The sequence below is a fragment of the Euprymna scolopes genome, chromosome 1 (genome assembly GCF_053919585.1).
Source record: "Euprymna scolopes isolate OS-2025 chromosome 1, ASM5391958v1, whole genome shotgun sequence".
Lineage (NCBI taxonomy): Eukaryota > Metazoa > Mollusca > Cephalopoda > Sepiida > Sepiolidae > Euprymna > Euprymna scolopes.
In genome coordinates, this window is record NC_136482.1 from 114800942 (window position 1) to 114809740 (window position 8799).

Genomic DNA, 8799 nt, shown 5'->3' on the forward strand with positions numbered 1-8799 from the left:
ACTTATTTGCTCCTCCACATAGCCAATTAAGCACAAGGCCGATTTTAATGTGAGGAGTGAAGGGAAATGGGGACAAACTCTCCGGGGAGTAGGGGAGTTGGATAGTGACAATTGGTATGAAGGATTGCCTCTATATTGACCAAGGTCTTATATGTGTGGGTGCCCTCACATATGGTCTTTGCTTATAGTATCTGTCGGAACAGATACTACACTTTGATCTTAGCCAAAAGGCCAGAAAAAAGGGTGTTAATTTGCTCCCCCACCGACCAAATCAGGCACAAGGCCGATTTTTAAAGTGAGGAGTGATGGGGACATTGGGACCAACTTACCGGAAAGTATGGGGAGCTGGATAGTGACAACTGGTATAAAGGTTTGTCCCTACATTGACCAAAGTCTTATATGTGGGGTTGGTATTTATTTGCTCCCCCACCGAGCAAATTAGGCACAAGGCCGATTTTTAAAGTGACGAGTGAAGGAGAAATGGGGATCAACTCCCCGGGGAGTAGGGGAGCTGGATAGTGAAAATTGGTATGAAGGGTTGCCCCTACATTGACCAAGGTCTTATATATTGAATTGCCCCCACATATGGTCTTTGCTTGCAGTATCTTCCGGATCAGATACTACACTTTGATCTTGGCCAAAACGACAGGAAAGGGGTATTTATTTGCTCCCCCACTGAACAAATTAGGCGCAAGGCCGATTTTTAATGTGAGGAGTGAAGGGGAAATTGGGACCAACTCACCGGAGAGTAGGGGAGCTGGATAGTGACAATTGGTATGAAGGGTTGCCCCTACATTGACCAAGGTCTTATATGTGGGGGTTCCCCACATATGGTCTTTGCTTGCAGTATCTGCTGGAACAATACTACACTTTGAAATATTAAATATTTTATTCAAAAAGAAAAATACAATGGGGAAAGTGAACAAAAAACTTAGGCACAAGGCCAACTCAAAAAGAAGCGGGGATGGTGAGGTTGGTTGATCCATCTCGTCCCTGTTAATAATTTGATATGATTTTTTTCTCTCGGCCAGCATCTTTTATCATGGTTACTCCCCTAAATTTGTATTTATGTGTGTGTGATGGGAGGGGGGTGTTCCTACTTAAACCCAATTTTAAAACATTTTTATTTATATCAAAAAATACAAAAAAAGCTAATAATATTGTTAACATTTCATTTGTGTCGAGGGACTTGAAAAAAAAAACCCGGTTAGTAAGGCCCTCCCAAACTTTTGTCCCTCCCGGTCCACCGGCGGCCTCACGTTGTCCACTACGTTGGATACAATAATCGAGCGAGGATGCTCGGGTTCGATGCGAGCCATCACCTTCCCAACATACGACCAATACTGCCGGAGTTTGCGGCAATCGAAAAATGCGTGATCAGTTGTTTCTGCGGACATCGTCCCGCAATGGGGACAGGCCGTCGACTCCAAGAAACCAGAACTGCATTGTATATTGTTGGGGGAAGCGCGTTTCGAGCCAATCGCCAGGTCAGAGAGAATTTTGAATTATTCAGATGACACGAACCTGGCGCCCAGCTCCACGCGGAGCGGATCTCACTCTGCTGCCAACCCAAACGCGTGCATAGCGAGTTGTCGGCGGCCCGCCTCACTAGATCCCTCTGTAATTCCCTACGGGTGGCAGTCACAATGTCGCTGGACCCTGGTGGTCGGTTTAGCGCGGCTCAGCACTCTTTCAGGAAGGCTGAATCTCCCCGCCGACTGCGACGACTCTTGATAGCGGGGTTGAGAATGAGGTTAGGAAAGGCGGCAGTGATCGCGGGGTGCCACGGTTAATCGCCTTGAAGGTAGAAGGAAGGCCAGCCTCTCGGCGTATCGATTACACCTCAAGTCCGGCATTCCTAAACCTCCCTCACACGGACGTTGAATACAGACCTGTCTGCTCACCCAGTGTCTTCCTCTGTCCCAAAGGAGCGAGAACAAGAGTTCGAAAAGAGCTGTTAGGTGTTGTGCAGGCAGAGGAAGTACGGCCAGTCGGTAAAGGATAAGAGGGAAGACGTATGTGGCGGACGCCTCAGCTCTACCCTTTGAAGAAGGTTTCCTAGGAAGCCACGCCTTGACCCAGCTGCCACCTTTGACCTTTCCTCCGACCAATTCTTATCAAGCTGGAGGTCTGAACTACACGCCAAGGATCCGAACCGGGCCCTCCGTCCAGCTGAAGGGCGCTGGGAGGTTTGCGTTTTCACATCAGGCGCCCAACTGCAGTCCGACTGACTTGCTGCAGTTAATCTTGGCCCCGTGTTTCTTTCGTACTGTGCAAGCGCCTCCGACACGATCTCTATGTCTCTGAAGCCCGATACAAAGACCGTGACATCATCGGCGAACGCGGATACTTTGGCAGCTGAGCCGCCAGGCAGAGCCATTCCGCACAGGGCCGAATTTGCCTCCCCACGTCTCAGCTTGCGGAACAGAGGCTCCAAGGCCAGAACGTAAAGAAGGGGCGACAGCGGACAACCCTGACGAACCGATCCAGAGATAACAAAGGGTTTTGAGCGCTTTTCGTTGACTTGCACAATAGCCGTGGGCTGTCCATACATACCGGAGATCCACTTGCAGAAGTCCGGTTTAAAACTGGCGGCCTCTAGGACAGATGCCAGGAAATAATGGTCGACCCTATCGAACGTTTTGGACTGATCTAAGTTGATCAGTGCGGCCTCCATGTAATCATCTATCCCCCCCTCTAGGATCGTGTGGATCAAGTGCAAGTTGTTCTGAATCGATCTCCCCTTCACAGCATAGTTCTGTTCCGGTTTAACCAACTCTTCGATAACAACCTGCAGCCGATTCGACAGGACCTTGGCAAAAATCTTCAACTCTGTGTTAAGCAGAATTATGGGCCTTTAATTGTCTAACTCTTCCCACCGTGCCCATCACCTTTCCTCAGCAATGTGATCACTTCCTTGGTTACTTGCCCTGGGATGGGTCCCTGAGTAAACCAATGGTTGAACACATCCGTCAGAAGAGGCAGAAACATGGGCGACAGCCTCAAGTACAGTTCGTATGGCAGACCATCGAGTCCAGGCGATCTGTCACAGCTGACCTGCTTCAGCGCAGTAAAAACCTCCCGCTCCGTCACTGGCCCTCGCAACTAGCCGCTCTAGCCACGTCAAGACGGGGAGAGTCGACCAAATAGTCGCTAAACTCAAGGACCGAAAGATCGGGATGCTGCGTAAAACGCTCCTCGAAATGTTCTCGAAACCCCTTCGCAGATCTCCCGAGTCGATTCAAGGGTGCGTCCATCCGGATGTCTTACTTTTGCAATGTACTTGTCCGAGCTACGCCTAGAAATCTCACGACGCGAAACAGCGTCAGAGTTGACTGCTTCGTTGCCTATCTTTCTACGCCTAGCTCTGACTACTTGAAGGTCCTGCCTAGATAGTTCCTGACTAACCCTATCAGCCTCCCTCGTTACCCGGGCTAGTTTCTGCTCTAGTTGCTTCTTCGTCTTGGCCTTATCTAGTGCGAGGCGCTGGACATACTTGCCGGAAAAGCTTCTAATGTTGGCTTTTAGACCTAACCACCGCTTACTCCCAATAACCGCCCACACTAGTGCCTTTTTAATTAATTCTCTTAACTGGTCTCGGAAGTCTTGTATCTCCAGAAGGGAGGTGTTTAACTTCCAGTACCCCGCTAAATTAGCTTCAGCCGGGCCATAATTATTTTATGGTTTGGCTGACCTTACCAAGTGAATGTGGGGCGAGATGGGAAATCTATTTCGCCTTTATAACTAGTACCCTGTCCAAATAGGTATTCGGATAGGAGGAAACGCTATTGGACCATGTCCACATCTCCCTCCCTGGATGCTCGACCCGAAACCTGTCGACCAGACCGCATCTAGCCATCAGGTCAGCCAGGCTGGGCTCACATCTCTCCAACCCTCAAACTTCGCCTCCTATCTTATCTAACTCTGGGTCGAAGATGGCGTTCCAAGCCCCCATTAGCACTACACCCTCCGACAATCTACAAACGCGTCAAGCTGACCGAAAAGTAGACCCTCTTGCATGCGGTGCTGGGTGCATGAACCGCGACCACCCGAAACACAGAATCTTTTATGGCAACATCGGCCACGACCAGCCTGGCCACCGTATCTCTATGAACAACGTTGACCGTCGCGGACAGAGTTCATTTCACTAGCAAGGAGACTCCCTCCCACCGCGAGCTGCCATATGCCGAGAAAACTTTGAAATCCCGGTTCAGCACCTGATAGTTTACAGAAGAAACGAAATGCGTCTCCTGGATCGCAGCAACATCCACTCCCAGGGACAAGAGGTCGTACCGAAGGCGAGCCGCCCGGCCTGGTGATCTCAAGCTCCTAGCATTCAAACTGGCCAAATTTTAAGACATGGTACCTCCCTTAGGATGCCGACGTTGTACGCGATGCTCAAGGAGGTCAGGTTTTTCAGGTCCTGGTCTTCTCTCACAATGCCTCCAACGTCTAGTGGAAAGGTCAATTTTAGGGTCCTATAGAGAGACGGATGGACCCACACTGGGACCCTTCCCTTGCATTGTTTTGACAGTTCGTCAAGGGAGAAGTCGCTTTTTTTTAAGTTCCATTCCCGGAGAGACCCCTTCAGGTACCTCCAGAATGACCACAAGTTGCTCTTGCAAGCGTCTGGAGTTCTAATGAAAGTTATTAGGAGCGGCGCATCCGGAAAATTGAAGGGGAAATTAACATCTTTTCTCTCTATCTGTTGGCAATCCAGCAGTGGCTTTAAAGTCTTTCTCTGATGATGTGAGAGGGCCGTTGCCACCGTCAGAGGATCAATTTTACAAAGTTCTTGTCTTTTAGTTGGTCCGCGAGAGGCAAATTTATCCCTCCCTCTCCCGGGTCCCTGAATTTCTTTTTCTTTTTGGGGTGGTGGTACGGTTTGCATTGGTGTGGGAGTGGGTGTTGGTGCGGTGTCAGGTGTTGATGTGGTGTACGGTGTTGTTGTGGTGTGTGCGGTGTTTGGTGTTGGTGCGGTGTCTGGTTTTGGGGTGGGGTGGGTTTTGTTGTTGTTGTTGTTTGGGATGGTGTATGCTCACAGGGGATGGGGCCACCTTTTCTTCCCCTTCCATCTTTTTAACTTTTTTCTTTCTTCCCCTTCCATCTTTTTAACTTTTTTCTTTCTTTTTTGTTCCTCGAATGGACCGGGGAGGGGAGTGTTATCCCTTCCTCTCGTTAGCAGACTCATCTTCTGGGGAGCAGTCCTATCTTCTCTTGGTCCCTTCTGCTGACAGTGCCAGCAGTGCGGTCTCCGCCCCTCTACTATGACGGACATTGTCCCCCTCCTCGCAGCTCAGTGTCGCTGGTATTTGGTTGAAGCCAGCTTTGTCGAGGCGCATCTGGAGTCTGTAGTCCCCAGTCAGGACGTCCCTCTTCTTGCTTGTTGGGGCCACAGACACCAGGTCCCCGTACAGGCTGAAGACTGCTCCTAGCTGTTTTGCTCCCAGGAGACAGGGGATGTTCAGTATGGCGACATTCATAACCGTTTGACTAAGGTATTCTGACTGGAGTTTGATGTTTTTCCAGCGCAGATTAGTTCTATTAGCTGTCTCTTCGGTCTCTCTTTGATTTGGGAGCAGGACGTCACACATTGCGTAGCTCTTCCTGCATATGTATTTGGCTGGGATCTTCAGATCAAGGAGGAGGTCCACCATGTTGTCCTTGTCTACTCCTGTGAGGCCTCTTTTCTTTGTGTCCGAGTTGATGAAAGATACTATCTTCTTCTTAAAGTCCTCTGCGGCGCCTGGAAGGGGTTTTATAACGTTCCCTTCCGTGAGGTCCTTGCAAGTGGACTCGAAAAGGTCCCGGTATTCCTGAGGGGACATTAGGGTTTGTGGACCCCATTCAGTGTCTTCCATACTGGCAATGCGGGTCCGGGACACTGTCGTCTGGCTTGGATGTTGCTGTTGCTGCTTTTGCTGACCTGGGGTTTTTAGTTTGCCTAGTGGGATTAGAACCGGCCAATCGGTGTGAGGTGTTACCAATCTGCCGGTCTCTTCCTTCTGGGTCTCTTTCCTCTTCTTCCTGGGAGAGGGTTGTTGACTCCTGGGTGCCACCTGCTGTGGTCCACCACTGACGGAGGTTGCCTCTGCTGCAGTTTTTGTTACTCGGATGTTGCTGGGTTTCAAACTTGGTTTCTCCCTTTCTGGAGGGGTGGCTAGTTGGTTAGTCGGTGCTTAGTCTCTTGGGGAGCATTGAAGCGGGCTGGATCTTTGGTCACCCCGCCGAGGATCTGCAAGGGCGCTATTGTTTCATTGATTAGTGCTTTAGTCCTTTTAGCTACTCCATCCTCATCATTTTCCCCTTTTTCCGTGAGGGGGCGTCCTCCTGGGGATATGGAGTGCTACATTTGGGTGATGGTGTAGTTGGCTGAGGAGCCGGGGGTGTCACTGGCTGTGGTCCGCCCGTGACGTCCATTGTCTCTTCGTCCCTTGATTTCTCCTCCTCTTTTGATGAGTGGTTACGAGAATTGAGGTGCAGGTGTTTCACCAGCTGCGGTCCACCTGATATGTTCTTCGTTCCCTCGTCTGCTGTTGCCTTTGCTCCCTCAGCCGGGGAGTGGCCCTCTTGGGCACCAGGGTCCAGACTTGATTTTTCACCAGTTGGTGGCTTCTCCAGGGTCGCTGAGGGCTGCGGCCCTATGCTGCCTTTCTCCTCTTCTTCATGGTAGCTGGGAGTTGCTCCCTCCATCAGGGAGCTTTCTAGGGGAGCAATCTGGTGCATCTGGGGTGGTATGTCCCCTGTGCCCGGCATCGTGGAGCGGTTTCACTGGCCGCTGATGCGGACCAAAGTGTAGCGGGGATAAAAGAAAAAATAGGGAAAATGAGCGGGGTGGTGGCGGATCAGAAGAGAACAGAGGTTTGACCTCCACTTGCGGGGAAATTGCCGCGTCGCAATTAAGAGAGAGAGAGAGAGTATAGACATCTCTGCCCAGAGAGGGGAGCAGAAACGAAACACCCGCCCTACCCACGTCACTCTACCCACAAACAACTCCAAGGAAGAAAGACAGTGAACCCGATCTGCTCAATCCACTGGGAGAGCCGCGAAGGAAGGCAAAGTTTTGGGTCTTGCAGGTCAGAGTGCTGCTCAGGCAATTAAGAGAGGAGATAATATACCATTTCAACCTCAGAGGAGAGGAGGAAACGAAGTACCCAACAAACTACTCAACAAACTAAAGCTAACCCGAGCAGGTCGCGTCTACCAAAGAAAGTGCTGTCAGTACCGAAAACAGCAAACTCCCAAAGAAGGGATCGGTTTCGGGTCCAAACTACCACACAATCACGTCGGTCCTACTAACAAAAGTGACAAAAGTGACATCTTGAACTTAACCCGGGGTATCAAGAAAGAAACCCTTTGAAAAACATAAAAATGGAGTAACTGGGAGAACAGATGGTATTTATTTGCTCCTCCACCGAGCAAATTAGGCACAAGGCCGATTTTTAATGTGAGGAGTGAAGGGAGGGAGAAGGGAAAAAGGGGACCAGCTTCCGAGAGGTGGGAAATGGGAGCTGGTTAATGGTCAGGCATGTGGGGTTGCCCCCACATCTGGTCTTTGCTAGTCATAGCTAGTCATAGCTTGCAGCATCTGAAGAACAGATGGTATTTATTTGCTCCCCCACCGAGCAAATTAGGCACAAGGCCGATTTTTAATGTGAGGAGTGAAGGAAGGGGGAAGGGGAAAAGGGGGCCAGCTCCCGAGAGGTGGGAAATGGGAGCTGGTTAAAGGTCAGGCATGTGGGGTTGCCCCCACATCTGGTCTTTGCTAGTCATAGCTAGTCATAGCCTGCAGCATCTGAAGAACAGATACTACACTTTGATCTTGACCAAAAGGCCAAGAAAAGAGTATTTATTTGCTCCTCCACCAAGATAATTAGACACAAGGCCGAGTTTTTTATGTGAGGAGTGAAGGGAAAATGGGGACCAACTCCCCGGGGAGGAGGGGAGCTGGATAGTGAAATTGGTATGAAGGGTTGCCCCTACATTGACCAAGGTCTTATATGTAGGGTTGCTCACAAATATGGTCTTTGCTTGCAGTATGTATTTATTTGCTTCCCCACTGAGCAAATTAGGCAAAAAGCCGTTTTTTAATATGGAGAGAGAGGGAGGGGGAGGGAAAAGCGGGACCAGCTCCTGAAAGGTGGGAAATGGGAGCTGGATAGTAACTGTTGGTATGAAGGGTGGCCCCTACATTGACCAAGGTCTTATATGTGCAGTTACCCCCACATATGGTCTTTGCTTGCAGTATCTGCCGGAACAGATACTGCACTTTGATCTCGACCTGGAGGCCAAGAAAAGCGGTATTTATGTGCTCCCCCACGGAGCAAATAAGGCGCAAGGCCGATTTTTAATGTGAGGAGTGAAGGGGAAATTGGGACCAACTCACCGGAGAGTAGGGGAGCTGGATAGTGACAATTGGTATGAAGGGTTGCCCCTACATTGACCAAGGTCTTATATCTGGGGTTGCCCACAAATATGGTCTTTGCTTGCAGTATCTGACGGAACAGATACTACACTTTGATCTCGGCCTGGAGGCCAAGAAAAGCGGCATTTATTTCCCACCCCCACCGAGCAAATTAAGAAGAAGGCCGATTTTTTTTATTATTTACAGTGATCACCACTTATCAAGGCCCGGAAGCCACTCAGGGATAAGGGTTATTGCAAGTACATTACGTTAGTGGTGAGATTTGATGAAGTGTTTACTTAAAGGGGCAGTTCATTAGGAATTTGTTAACGTTGGATTTGAAGACACCCAAATTGTAGTCAGGTGGAAAGCAGGCAGACGGAACAGAGTTCCAC

The 8799-nt window shown here is 49.8% G+C and overlaps 1 pseudogene; it reads right to left on the reverse strand.

Moving 5' to 3' along the window:
* Positions 1-7683: 7683 nt before the first annotated feature.
* On the reverse strand, positions 7684-7846 carry LOC145284644 (U2 spliceosomal RNA; annotated as a pseudogene).
* Positions 7847-8799: the final 953 nt, after the last annotated feature.